Source organism: Chiloscyllium plagiosum, unplaced genomic scaffold, assembly GCF_037043375.1.
Source record: "Chiloscyllium plagiosum isolate Xiang-an unplaced genomic scaffold, Cpla_swu_hap1 HiC_scaffold_36, whole genome shotgun sequence".
Classification (NCBI taxonomy): Eukaryota; Metazoa; Chordata; class Chondrichthyes; order Orectolobiformes; family Hemiscylliidae; genus Chiloscyllium; species Chiloscyllium plagiosum.
Window position 1 is genome coordinate 5,521,394 of NW_028270174.1, and position 12,269 is coordinate 5,533,662.

A 12,269-nucleotide genomic window follows, 5' to 3' on the forward strand; every position below is an offset into this window, starting at 1 on the left:
TGTCTTAAATCTATCACCCCTCAATTTGTAGCTATGCCCCCTCGTACAAGCTGACATCATCATCCTAGGAAAGCGACTCTCACTGTCTACCCTATCTAATCCTCTGATCATCTTGTATGTCTCTATCAAATCTCCTCTTAGCCTTCTCTCCAATGAGAACAGACCCAAGCCTTTCCTCGTAAGACCTTCCCTCCAGACCAGGCAACATCCTGGTAAAAATATGATCTGAGGGTATGAAGGTTTCAGACTCCAACTTCACTGGAACTTGAAGCATGACATGCTGACCGAAGAGTGCTGGTGGTTGTAAAATAGCTTATTATTTGTTAACCCAACACCTGTGACTATGTATGCATCAGAAGTGATCAGGGGCGCCCCACAAAGATCGGTGTTAGGATCTCAGTTATTCACATTATTTATTTATGACTTGGATAATGGCGTAGAAAGTCACATATCCAAATTTGCTGCTGACATCAAGTTAGGCAGCAGCACGGACAGTATAGATGATAGCATAAAATTACAAAGGGATATTGATAGACTAAGTGAATGGGAAAAAGCTTTGACAGATGGAGTTCAGTGTGAACAAGTGTGACATTATCCATTTTGGACCAAAGGTACTTTCTAGCTGAAGTTAAATCTAAAGGATGCCCAAAGAGACTTCAGTGTTCAGGTCTTTAAATCTTTAAAATATCATTAACAGGTGTAGAAAATAATCAAGAAAGCTAATGGAATTTTAGCCTTTATATCTTGATGACTGGAGGACAAGGATGAGTAAGTTATGCTGCAGTTATACAAAGTTGAAAAGTGTAGCACTGGAAAACGACAGCAGATCAGGCTGTATCCGAGGAGCGGGATGCTGCCTGACCTACTGTGCTTTTCCAGTGCCACACGTTTTGACTCGGATCTCCAGCATCTGCAGTCCTCACCTTCTCCTAGTTGCAGTTATACAAAACCCTATGACTGTTCTTCAGGGTAATTAGTGCATTCCCGCATATCTCATTTCAACTTCTATTGAAGAGTAAGAAAAACTGCCCAATGTTTATAAGTTAGAATGAGAAACTTCACAGAACTGTTATGGTAGGTATTGTGGTAAAAACAATGACTGCAGATGCTGGAAACCAGATTCTGGATCAGTGGTGCTGGAAGAGCACAGCAATTCAGGCAGCATCCGAGGACAGGCAAAATCGACGTTTCGGGCAAAAGCCCTTCATCAGGAATAAAGGCAGAGAGCCTGAAGCATGGAGAGATAAGGTAGAGGAGGGTGGGGGTGGGGAGAGAGTGGCATAGAGTACAATAGGTAAGTGGGGAAGGAGATGAAGGTGATAGGTCAGGGAGGAGAGGGTGGAGTGGATAGGTGGAAAAGGAGCTGGGCAGGTCGGACAAGTCCGGACAGGTCAGGGGATCGAGTTGCTGGAGGTTAGAAGCTAGGATGAGGTGGGGGAAGGAGAAATGAGGAAACTGTTGAAATCCACATTGATGCCCTGGGGTTGAAGTGTTCCGAGGCGGAAGATGAGGCGTTCTTCCTCCAGGCGTCTGGTGGTGAGGGAGCGGCGGTGGAGGAGGCCCAGCACCTCCATATCCTCGGCAGAGTGGGAGGGGGAGTTGAAATGTTGAGCCACTGGGCGATTTGGTTGATTGGTGCGGGTGTCTCGGAGATGTTCCCTAAAGCGCTCTGCTAGGAGGCGCCCATTCTCCCCAATGTAGAGGAGACCGCATCGGGAGCAACGGATACAATAGATGATATTAGTGGATGTGCAGGTAAAACTTTGATGGATGTGGAAAGCTCCTTTGGGGCCTTGGATAGAGGTGAGGGAGGAGGTGTGGGCGCAGGTTTTACAGTTCCTGCGGTGGCAGGGGAAAGTGCCAGGATGGGAGGGTGGGTCGTAGGGGGGCGTGGACCTGACCAGGTAGTCACGGAGGGAACGGTCTTTGCGGAAGGCGGAGAGGGGTGGGGAGGGAAATATATCCCTGGTGGTGGGGTCTGTTTGGAGGTGGCGGAAATGTCGGCGGATGATTTGGTTTATGCGAAGGTTGGTAGGGTGGAAGGTGAGCACCAGGGGCGTTCTGTCCTTGTTGCGGTTGGAGGGGTTAGGTCTGAGGGCGGAGGTGCGGGATGTGGATGAGATGCGTTGGAGGGCATCTTTAACCACGTGGGAAGGGAAATTGCGGTCTCTAAAGAAGGAGGCCATCTGGTGTGTTCTATGGTGGAACCGCTCCTCCTGGGAGCAGATACGGCGGAGGCGGAGGAATTGGGAATACGGGATGGCATTTTTGCAAGAGGTAGGGTGGGAAGAGGTGTAATCCAGGTAGCTGTGGGAGTCGGTGGGTTTGTAGAAGATGTCAGTGTCAAGTCGGTCGTCACTGATGGAGATGGAGAGGTCCAGGAAGGGGAGGGAGGTGTCAGAGATGGTCCAGGTAAATTTAAGGTCAGGGTGGAATGTGTTGGTGAAGTTGATGAATAGCTCAACCTCCTCGCGGGAGCACGAGGTGGCGCCAATGCAGTCATCAATGTAGTGGAGGAAGAGGTGGGGATTGGTGCCGGTGTAATTACGGAAGATCAACTGCTCTACGTAGCCAACAAAGAGACAGGCATAGCTGGGGCCCATACGTGTGCCCATGGCTACCCCTTTGGTCTGGAGGAAGTGGGAGGATTCAAAGGAGAAATTGTTAAGGGTGAGGACCAGTTCGGCCAAACGAATGAGAGTGTCGGTGGAGGGGTACTGTTGGGAACGTCTGGAGAGGAAAAAACGGAGGGCTTGGAGGCCCTGGTCATGGCGGATGGAGGTGTAGAGGGATTGGATATCCATGGTGAAGATGAGGCGTTGTGGGCCGGGGAAACGGAAGTCTTGGAGGAGGTGGAGGGCGTGGGTGGTGTCTCGAACGTATGTGGGGTGTTCCTGGACTAGGGGGGATAGGACAGTGTCGAGGTAGGTAGAGATGAGTTCAGTGGGGCAGGAGCATGCTGAGACAATGGGTCGGCCAGGGTGGTCAGGCTTGTGGATCTTGGGAAGGTGGTAGAACCGGGCAGTGCGGGGTTGCCGGACTATGAGGTTGGAAGCTGTGGGTGGGAGATCTCCTGAGGTGATGAGGTTCTGTATGGTCTGGGAGATGATGGTTTGGTGATGGGGGGTGGGGTCATGGTCAAGGGGGCGGTAGGAAGAGGTGTCCTCGAGTTGGCGTTTGGCTTCAGCGATGTAGAGGTCAGTGCGCCAGACTACCACTGCGCCCCCTTTGTCCACTGGCTTGATGGTGAGGTCAGGATTGGAGCAGAGGGATTGGAGGGCTGCGCGTTGTGAGGGTGAGAGGTTGGAGTGGGGGAGGGGGGTCGACAGGTTGAGGCGGTTAATGTCCCGGCGGCAGTTGGAAATGAAGAGGTCGAGGGCAGGTAATAGGCCAGCGTGGGGTGTCCAGGTGGATGCAGTGTGTTGGAGGTGGGCGAAGGGGTCCTCGGAAGGTGGGCGGGAGTCCTGATTGTGAAAGTAAGCTCGGAGGCGGAGGCGACGGAAGAATTGTTCGATGTCACGGCGTGTATTAAATTCATTGATGCGTGGACGGAGGGGGACAAAGGTGAGTCCTTTGCTGAGGACTGATCGTTCGTCCTCAGTGAGGGGGAGGTCTGGGGGGATGGTGAAAACTCGGCAGGGCTGGGAGCTGGGAGCTGGTGTGGGTGTAGAGCTGGGAGTGGGGTTGGAGCCAGTACCTGGAGTGGGTGTGATGGTGGGGGGAATGGGGGTAGAGTCATGAGCAGGGGTAGTGTTCCCCTCGGGGTTCTGGGGGGTGGGGATAGTGACAGTGGGGTCTGTGGGGGGCGTGTTCAGCAGAATGCAGGTGAGTGGCGCTGGTGGGGTCGGAAGTGATGGCAGACACGGCAGTAGGGGTGGCGGAAGTCACTGAGCGTGTGGCATCGGCGATGATGTGAGGGGCGGAAGTGGCTCTCTGCCTTTATTCCTGATGAATGGTAGGTATCGTGTCTGCACCAGTTCTCTGAGCATTTTGACACATTTCCATTCTCCTGCATTTTCTCTGTAACCGTTGCACATTGTTTCTATTTAAATAACCACCCAAAACGCTCTTGAATGCCTCACTGGAACCTGCCTCCACTACATTTCCAGGCAGAGCATTCCACACCCTAATTACACACTGGGTGAAAACACATCTTCTCACTTCGCATTTACTTCTTTTGCAAAACATTTTGAAATGTGTTCTCTCACCTTCCTCCATCCTTCTTTGAAACAGGAACAGCATCCCATTATCTGCTCTGTCCTCATCACTTGGAAATTTCGATCAGATCTCGTCATAGCTTTGTCCTTCCAAAGGAAATGTGTCCCGACTTGACCAATCTACCATAATAACTCAGGTTTCTCATCTCTGGAACCATTCTTGAAAATGTCTTCTGCGGTCTCTCCAATATGTTCGAAGAGCCCGTTTCCATGCTGTAAATCTCTATGACTCTTACGTTCACATTCTTCCTATAATGTATCACCCACACTTAAACAATACTCCACCAGAGGTGCAAGTGTCTTATATAAGTTCAACAACACCTTCCTGCACTTGAACTCAATGCCCCTAATAATAAAGCTGAGGGCAGAGTATACTTTCCGAACAGCTGTTTCTACTTGACCTGATACCTTTTGTTACGACACGGGTTAAACCCCCTGCTTAATTTAAACCAGCAACACAGAAAAGATTTATCCCGTGCAGTAATCTGTGAAAATTCGAGTGGCCAAGAACTTAAAGTAAAAATTAACAACTTTATTTCTTAAAGTATAACAGAGAATAATTAACTAACGACTATTTACAACTCCTTCTTCTAACCTATCTTTTACTTTTCCTTCTATGATACTAGTCTGATAAAACCCCCGAGTAAGATAGATCAAAAATTCAAATTTCAAAACCAGGTAGCTATCGAATCTTCCCTTTGCATCTTCCTTCTCTAGATTTTCTTCTTGGGGAATTACTCTTTCACAGATCATTGATAGATAAAGGTATCTTTAAGAGAGCAGTGCTTTAGGCAGTGTGTACATGCTGGTGGCTTGGCAATTCTCCCCCAGTTGTTCAATTGTTTTCCCAATTTTATACCCCAAACCATTGGATTGTTTCATTGGTGTTAATGTTGTCAAAATACCAAATTCAAACTTGATTGGAGTTTGGTATTTTGGGGCATAATTTAAACTGATTGGCCAAATTCAAATTTGTTTTTTTCTGTCTCCAGGCAACGCAGCTAATCTAGCTGTTCAACCAAAAGTTACATTTTAAATTTTCCAGTACTTAGTGTGTTTCTCTAAGTCCTTGCTAGTTTTCAACTCTCTTAAAGATACTGTCCCCTTTACACCTTCATAACACCTCCCCCCTCAAGAAAAAATGTACCATCATGATGAAAAGATGGCTTCATTTTGATTGCTATTCTTAAAACACATTTTCATAATATACAGATAACTTTAACCTAAGTTCACCTTAATGTCTTCCCATCTATATATATTGGATAAATACAAATCTCATCTAAACTTTATCAGTTAAATCTGCGATATTGCATCTGCAATTACATTCTTATGACCCAACATGTACGATTTTTAAATTAAAAGTCTGTAGCATAAGACTCCAATTAAATAGTCTCATATTCTTGTCTTTAGAGCTTTCTAAGAATGTAAGAGGATTACGATCCATGTACACAACCGTCTCCGACACATTCTTCATGACATACACATTAAAATGTTTAAGGCCAGTACCAAACTCAATTGTTCTTTTTCAAACGTGGAGTATTTCCTCAGGTGGATGTTGAGCTTCTTCAAAAAGTAACTAACTGGCAGTTCAATCCCATCCTCATCTTCCTGTAGGAGTACATCTCCAACTCCTATGTCACTAGCATCAATGGCAACTTTAAAAGGTTTTAAAAAGTTTGGTGTAACTAAAACTAGCATTCAAATGGTCGAATGCCTCCTGGCATTTTTCTATCCACCGAAACTCTATGTTCATCTTCAGCAAATTGGTTAATGGTGCCACTACACTGCTAAAGTTTGGAACAAATGTCTAATAGAATCCACTGAGTTCTAAGAATCGAAGCACCTCTTTCTTCGAGATTGGTCATGGAAATTTCTCGGTGGCATTCGTCTTTGTGTTCCGTGGGATCAATCTTCTACGACCGATGTTATGTCCCAAGAACATCACCTCTGCTTTCGTGAATTCAGGTTTGTTTAAGTTTATTCCCAGTTTTGCTTATTGTAGTCATTCAAAGAGCTCTGCCAGCTATACAATGTGATCTTTCCAGGACTTATTAAACATCATCCAAATAAACTGCAGAGTTTTTTCATGAGCATTTAGAATGTGGCGGGTGCATTCTTCATTCCAAAGAGCATCACTTTAAATTGGTATAACCCATTTGGGGTTACAAACGCAGAAATTTCTTTCGTCATTTCTGATTAGGTCCAACTTGGTGATGTAACTGGCTTGTCCAACTTTCTTGAGACAGTCATCCAATCTAGGAATTGGATATGAGTCCGATTTTGTAATGGTGTTGACCTACCGATAATCCACACAGACTCGTTGAGTCCCATCCGGTTTGGGAACTAAGATGATTGAGGAGAAAGTGAGGTCTGCAGATGCTGGAGATCAAAGTTGAAACTTTATTGCTGGAACAGCACAGCAGGTCAGGCAGCATCCAGGGAACAGGAGATTCGACGTTTCGGGCACAGGCCGAAGAAGGGCCTGTGCCCGAAACGTCGAATCTCCTGTTCCCTGGATGCTGCCTGACCTGCTGTGCTGTTCCAGCAATAAAGTTTCAACTAAGATGATTGGTAAACTCCACTCACTCTGGCTTGGTTCAATGATGTCCTTGTCAAGCATGGCCTCCACCTCCATCTGGACCTTTCTGGCTTCGAAATGATTAACCCGATAGGGGTGTTGTTTTATCGGAGCAGTATTCTCCACGTCTACTTGCATTAGTCCTCCCCACCAGATTCTTACATATGTCCTTGTACTGCAGTAACAAATCTTTCAAGTGTGTTCTATGCTCATGAGACACATAGTTTACTAATCTATCCCATTCTCAAGGACTTCTTCATTTTTTAATCTACTTCAAGGCACATCAAAATCCACACCAAATGGATTTGATTCCTCACTCTGTGGGGCAGTAATTAACACTTGTTTCTCCAGTTCTTTCTCTCGAATATAATATGGTTTCAACATGCTCACATGACATATCCGATATCTTTACTCTATCTGGCATATTTACTAGATACTTCACCTGATGAGAAAGTGAGGACTGCAGATGCTGGAGATCAGAGATGAAAATATGTTGCTGGAAAAGCGTAGCAAGTCAGGCAGCATCCAAGGAGCAGGAGAATCGACATTTCGGGCATGAGCCTTTTCAGGAATGAGGAAAGTGTGTCCAGCAGGCTAAGATAAAAAGGTAGGGTGGACGGACTTGGGGGAGAGGCATTGGAAATGCGATAGGTGGAAGGAGGTCAAGGTGAGGGTGATAGGCTGGAGTGGGGGTGGGGGCAGAGAGGTCAGGAAGAAGATTGCAGGTTAGGAAGGCGGTGCTGAGTTCGAGAGATTTGACTGAGACAAGGTGGGGGGAGAGGAAATGAGGAAACTGGAGAAATCTGAGTTCATCCCTTGTGGTTGGAGGGTTCCTAGGCGGAAGATTAGGTGTTCTTCCTCCAATCATCGTGTTGCTATGGTCTGGCGATGGAGGAGTCCAAGGACCTGCATGTCCTTGGTGGAGTGGGAGGGGGAGTTGTTGAGCCACAGGGTGGTTGGGTTGGTTGGTCCGGGTGTCCCAGAGGTGTTCTCTGAAACGTTCCGCAAGTAGGCGGCCTGTCTCCCCAATATAGAGGAGGCCACCTCGGGTGCAGCGGATGCAATAAATGATGTGTGTGGAGGTGCAGGTGAATTTGTGGCGAATATAGAAGGATCCCTTGGGGCCTTGGAGGGAAGTAAGGGGGGAGGTGTGGGCGCAAGTTTTGCATTTCTTGCGGTTGCAGTCGAAGGTGCCGGGAGTGGAGGTTGGGTTGGTGGGGGGTGTGGACCTGACGAAGGAGTCACGGAGGGAGTGGTCTTTTTGGAACGCTGATAGGGGAGGGGAGGGAAATATATCCCTGGTGGTTGGGTCCGTTTGGAGGTGGCGGAAATGACGGTAGATGATACGCTGTATGTGGAGGTTGGTGGGGTAGTAGGTGAGGACCAGTGGGGTTCTGTCCTGGTGGCGGATGGAGGGGCGGGGCTCAAGGGCGGAGGAGCGGGAAGTGGAGGGCATCGTCGATTACGTCTATGGGGAAATTGCAGTCTTTGAAGAAGGAGGCCATCTGGGTTGTATGGTATTGGAACTGGTCCTCTTGGGAGCAGATGTGGCGGAGACGAAGGAATTGGGAATATGGGATGGCGTTTTTACAGGGGGCATGGTGGGAGGAGGTGTAGTCTAGGTAGTTGTGGGAGTCGGTCGGTTTATAGTAAATGTCCGTGTTGATTCGAGCGCCCAAGATAGAAATGGAAAGGTCTAGGAAGGGGAGGGAGGAGTCTGAGACGGTCCAGGTGAATTTGAGGTCAGGGTGGAAGGTGTTGGTAAAGTGGATGAACTGTTCAACCTCCTCGTGGGAGCATGAGGCAGCGCCGATACAGTCATCGATGTAGCGGAGGAAAAGGTGGGGGGTGGTGCCAGTGTAGCTGCAGAAGACGGACTGTTCCACATATCCTACAAAGAGGCAGGCATAGCTGGGGCCCATGCGGGTGCCCATGGCTACTCCTTTGGTTTGGAGGAAGTGGGAGGATTGGAAAGAGAAGTTGTTCAGGGTGAGGACCAGTTCAGTCAGTCAAAGGTGGGTGTCAGTGGAAGGGTACTGGTTGGTACGGTGGGAAAGGAAGAAGCGGAAGGCTTTGAGTCCTTCGTGATGAGGGATGGAGGTGTACAGGGACCGGATGTCCATGGTGAAGATAAGGCGTTGGGGACTGAGGAAGCGAAAATCATGAAGGAGGTGGAGGGCGTGGGTGGTGTCCCGAACGTAGGTGGGGAGTTCTTGGACTAAGGGGGACAGGACCGTGTCGAGGTATGCAGAGATGAGTTCTGTGGGGCAGGAGCAGGCTCAGACAATGGGTCGGCTGGGGCAGTCAGGTTTGTGGATTTTGGGCAGGAGGTAGAAACGGGCAGTGCGGTGTTGTGGGACTATGAGGTTGGAGGCGGTGGATGGGAGATCCCCTGAGGTGATGAGGTTATGGATGGTCTGGGAGATGATGGTTTAGTGGTGGGAGGTGGGATCATGGTCAAGGGGACAGTAGGAGGAGGTGTCTGCGAGCTGGCGTTTAGCCTCAGCGGTGTAATGGTCGGTGCGCCAAACTACGACCGCGCTTCCCTTGTCTGCCGGTTTGATAGTGAGGTTGGGGTTGGAACGGAGGGAGTGGAGGGCTGCACATTCCGAGGGTGAGAGGTTGGAGTGGGTGAGAGGGGTGGAGAAGTTGAGGCGGTTAATGTCGCAGCAACAGTTAGCTATAAAGAGATCGAGGGCAGGTAAGAGGCCAGCACGGGGTGTCCAGGTGGACACCTGACTGCCCCGGCAAAATCCACAAACCTGATTGCCCCGGCCGACCATGGACATCCAGTCCCTGTACACCTCCATCCCCCATCATGAAGGACTCAAAGCCCTCCACTTCTTCCTTTCCCGCCGTACCAACCAGTACCCTTCCACTGACACCCTCCATTGACTGACTGAACTGGTCCTCACTCTGAACAACTTCTCTTTCCAATCCTCCCACTTCCTCCAAACCAAAGGAGTAGCCACGGGCACCCGCATGGGCCCCAGCTATGCCTGCCTCTTCGTAGGATATGTGGAACAGTCCATCTTCCGCAGCTACACTGGCACCACCCCCAAACTTTTCCTCCGCTACATCGATGACTGTATCGGCACTGCCTCGTGCTCCCACGAGGAGGTTGAACAGTTCATCCACTTTATCAACACCTTCCACCCCGACCTCAAATTCACCTGGACCGTCTCAGACTCCTCCCTCCCCTTCCTAGACCTTTCCATTTCTATCTTGGGCGACCGAATCAACACGGACCGACTCCCACAGCTACCTAGACTGCACCTCCACCCACCCTGCCCCCTGTAAACACGCCATCCCATATTCCCAATTCCTTTTGTCTCCGCCACATCTGCTCCCAGGAGGACCAGTTCCAATACCATACAACCCAGATGGCCTCCTTCTTCAAAGACCGCAATTTCCCCACAGACGTGATCGTCGATGCCCTCCACCACATCTCCTCCACTTCCCGCTCCTCGCCCTTGAGCCCCGCCCCTCCAACCGCCACCAGGACAGAACCCCACTGGTCCTCACCTACTACCCCACCAACCTCCATATACACCGTATCATCTACCGTCATTTCCGCCACCTTCAAACGGATCCAACCACCAAGGATATATTTCCCTCCCCTCCCCTATCAGCGTTCCGAAAAGACCACTCCCTCCGTGACTCCCTTGTCAGGTCCACACCCCCCACCAACCCAACTCCACACCCGGCACCTTCCCCTGCAACCGCAAGAAATGCAAAACTTGCGCCCATACCTCCCCCCTTACTTCCCTCCAAGGCCCCAAGGGATCCTTCCATATCCGCCACAAATTCATCTGCACCTCCACACACATCATTTACTGCATCTGCTGCACCCGATGTGGCCTCCTCTATATTGGGGAGACAGGCCGCCTACTTGCGGAACGTTTCAGAGAACACCTGTGGACACCCGGACCAACCAACCCAACCACCCCGTGGCTCACTTCACTCCCCCTCCCACTCCACCAAGGACATACAGGTCCTTGGACTCCTCCATCGCCAGACCATAGTAACACGACGGTTGGAGGAACAATACCTCATCTTCTGCCTAGGAACTCTCCAACCACAAGCAATGAACTCAGATTTCTCGTTTCCTCATTTCCTCTCCTCCCACCTTGTCTCAGTCAAATCCCTCGAACTCAGCACCGCCTTCCTAACCTGCAATCTTCTTCCTGACCTCTCTGCCCCCACCCCCACTCCCCCTATTACCCTCACCTTGACCTCCTTCCATTTCCAACGCCGCTCCCCCAAGTCCCTCCTCCCTACCTTTTATCTTAGCCTGCTGGACACACTTTCCTCATTCCTGAAGAAGGACCCATGCCCGAAACGTCGATTCTCCTACTCCTTGGATGCTGCCTGACCTGCTGCGCTTTTCCAGCAACACATTTTCAGCCTAGATACTTCACCTGACTCAACGTTTTCTCAATTTGAGAAATTGGGGACTACTAAACCTAGCTTTGAATGGATCTCCTATCACTGCTAACAGTAGTAACACGTCATCTCCTCGGGAAAACGTCAGAGTCTTAGAGCTTTTATCTACCACGTGTTTTATTCTATACTGTGTCCTCTTTAGGTGCTGCTGAGCTTACTCACCTATTCGATTTAATCACTCCCTCACCTCCAATACATAATCTAAGTATGAGATCTCTGACTTTGGTCCTGTCAATTTTTCTTTAATTAATTTTAAAGGACCTCTCACTTCATGCCCAAATATTAACTGGAAGGGAGTGAACTGAGTAGATTCATTTGGAGCATCTCGAATGGCAAGCAATACGAATGGGATACCTTTATCCCAATCATTGCGGTAATCCTGACAGTATGCTCTCAACATGGTCTTCAAGGTCTGATGCCACCTTTCTAAAGCTCCCTGGGATTCAGGATGATATGCACTAGATTTAAAGTACAGTATACCTAAGCTATCCATAACCTCCTTAAACAGCCTAGCAGTAAAATTTGACCGTTGGTCCAACTGAATCGCTCTGGGGAGCCCATACCATGTGAAGAAAGCTACAGATTCCTCTACTATCGTTTTTGCCTTGATACTCTGTAATGGAATTGCCTCCGGAATTGTGGTAGACACATCCATTATGGTTAACAAATACTGACTCCCACTGTTAGTTCTCAGGAGGGGACCTACACAATCAATCATAACTCGTGTGAAAGGTTCTTCAAATGTGGGAATTGGCAACAAAGGTGCTGATTTTATTACCACCTGTGGCTTACCTACCATATGACACGTATGGCAAAAGTTAACCACATCCTTGTGCATTCCAGGCTAATAAAAATGTTTTTGTAGCTTAGTCTGAGTCTTTCATACCCCTAGGTTACCTCCTACAGGTAGTTCATGTGCTACCCGTAACACTTCCTGTCTGTATGCTATCGGCAACACAATCTGGTGCACTTCAGCCCATTTCTCCTCCGCACTAACCTGCGGTGGTGTCTATTTCCGTCTTAGGATT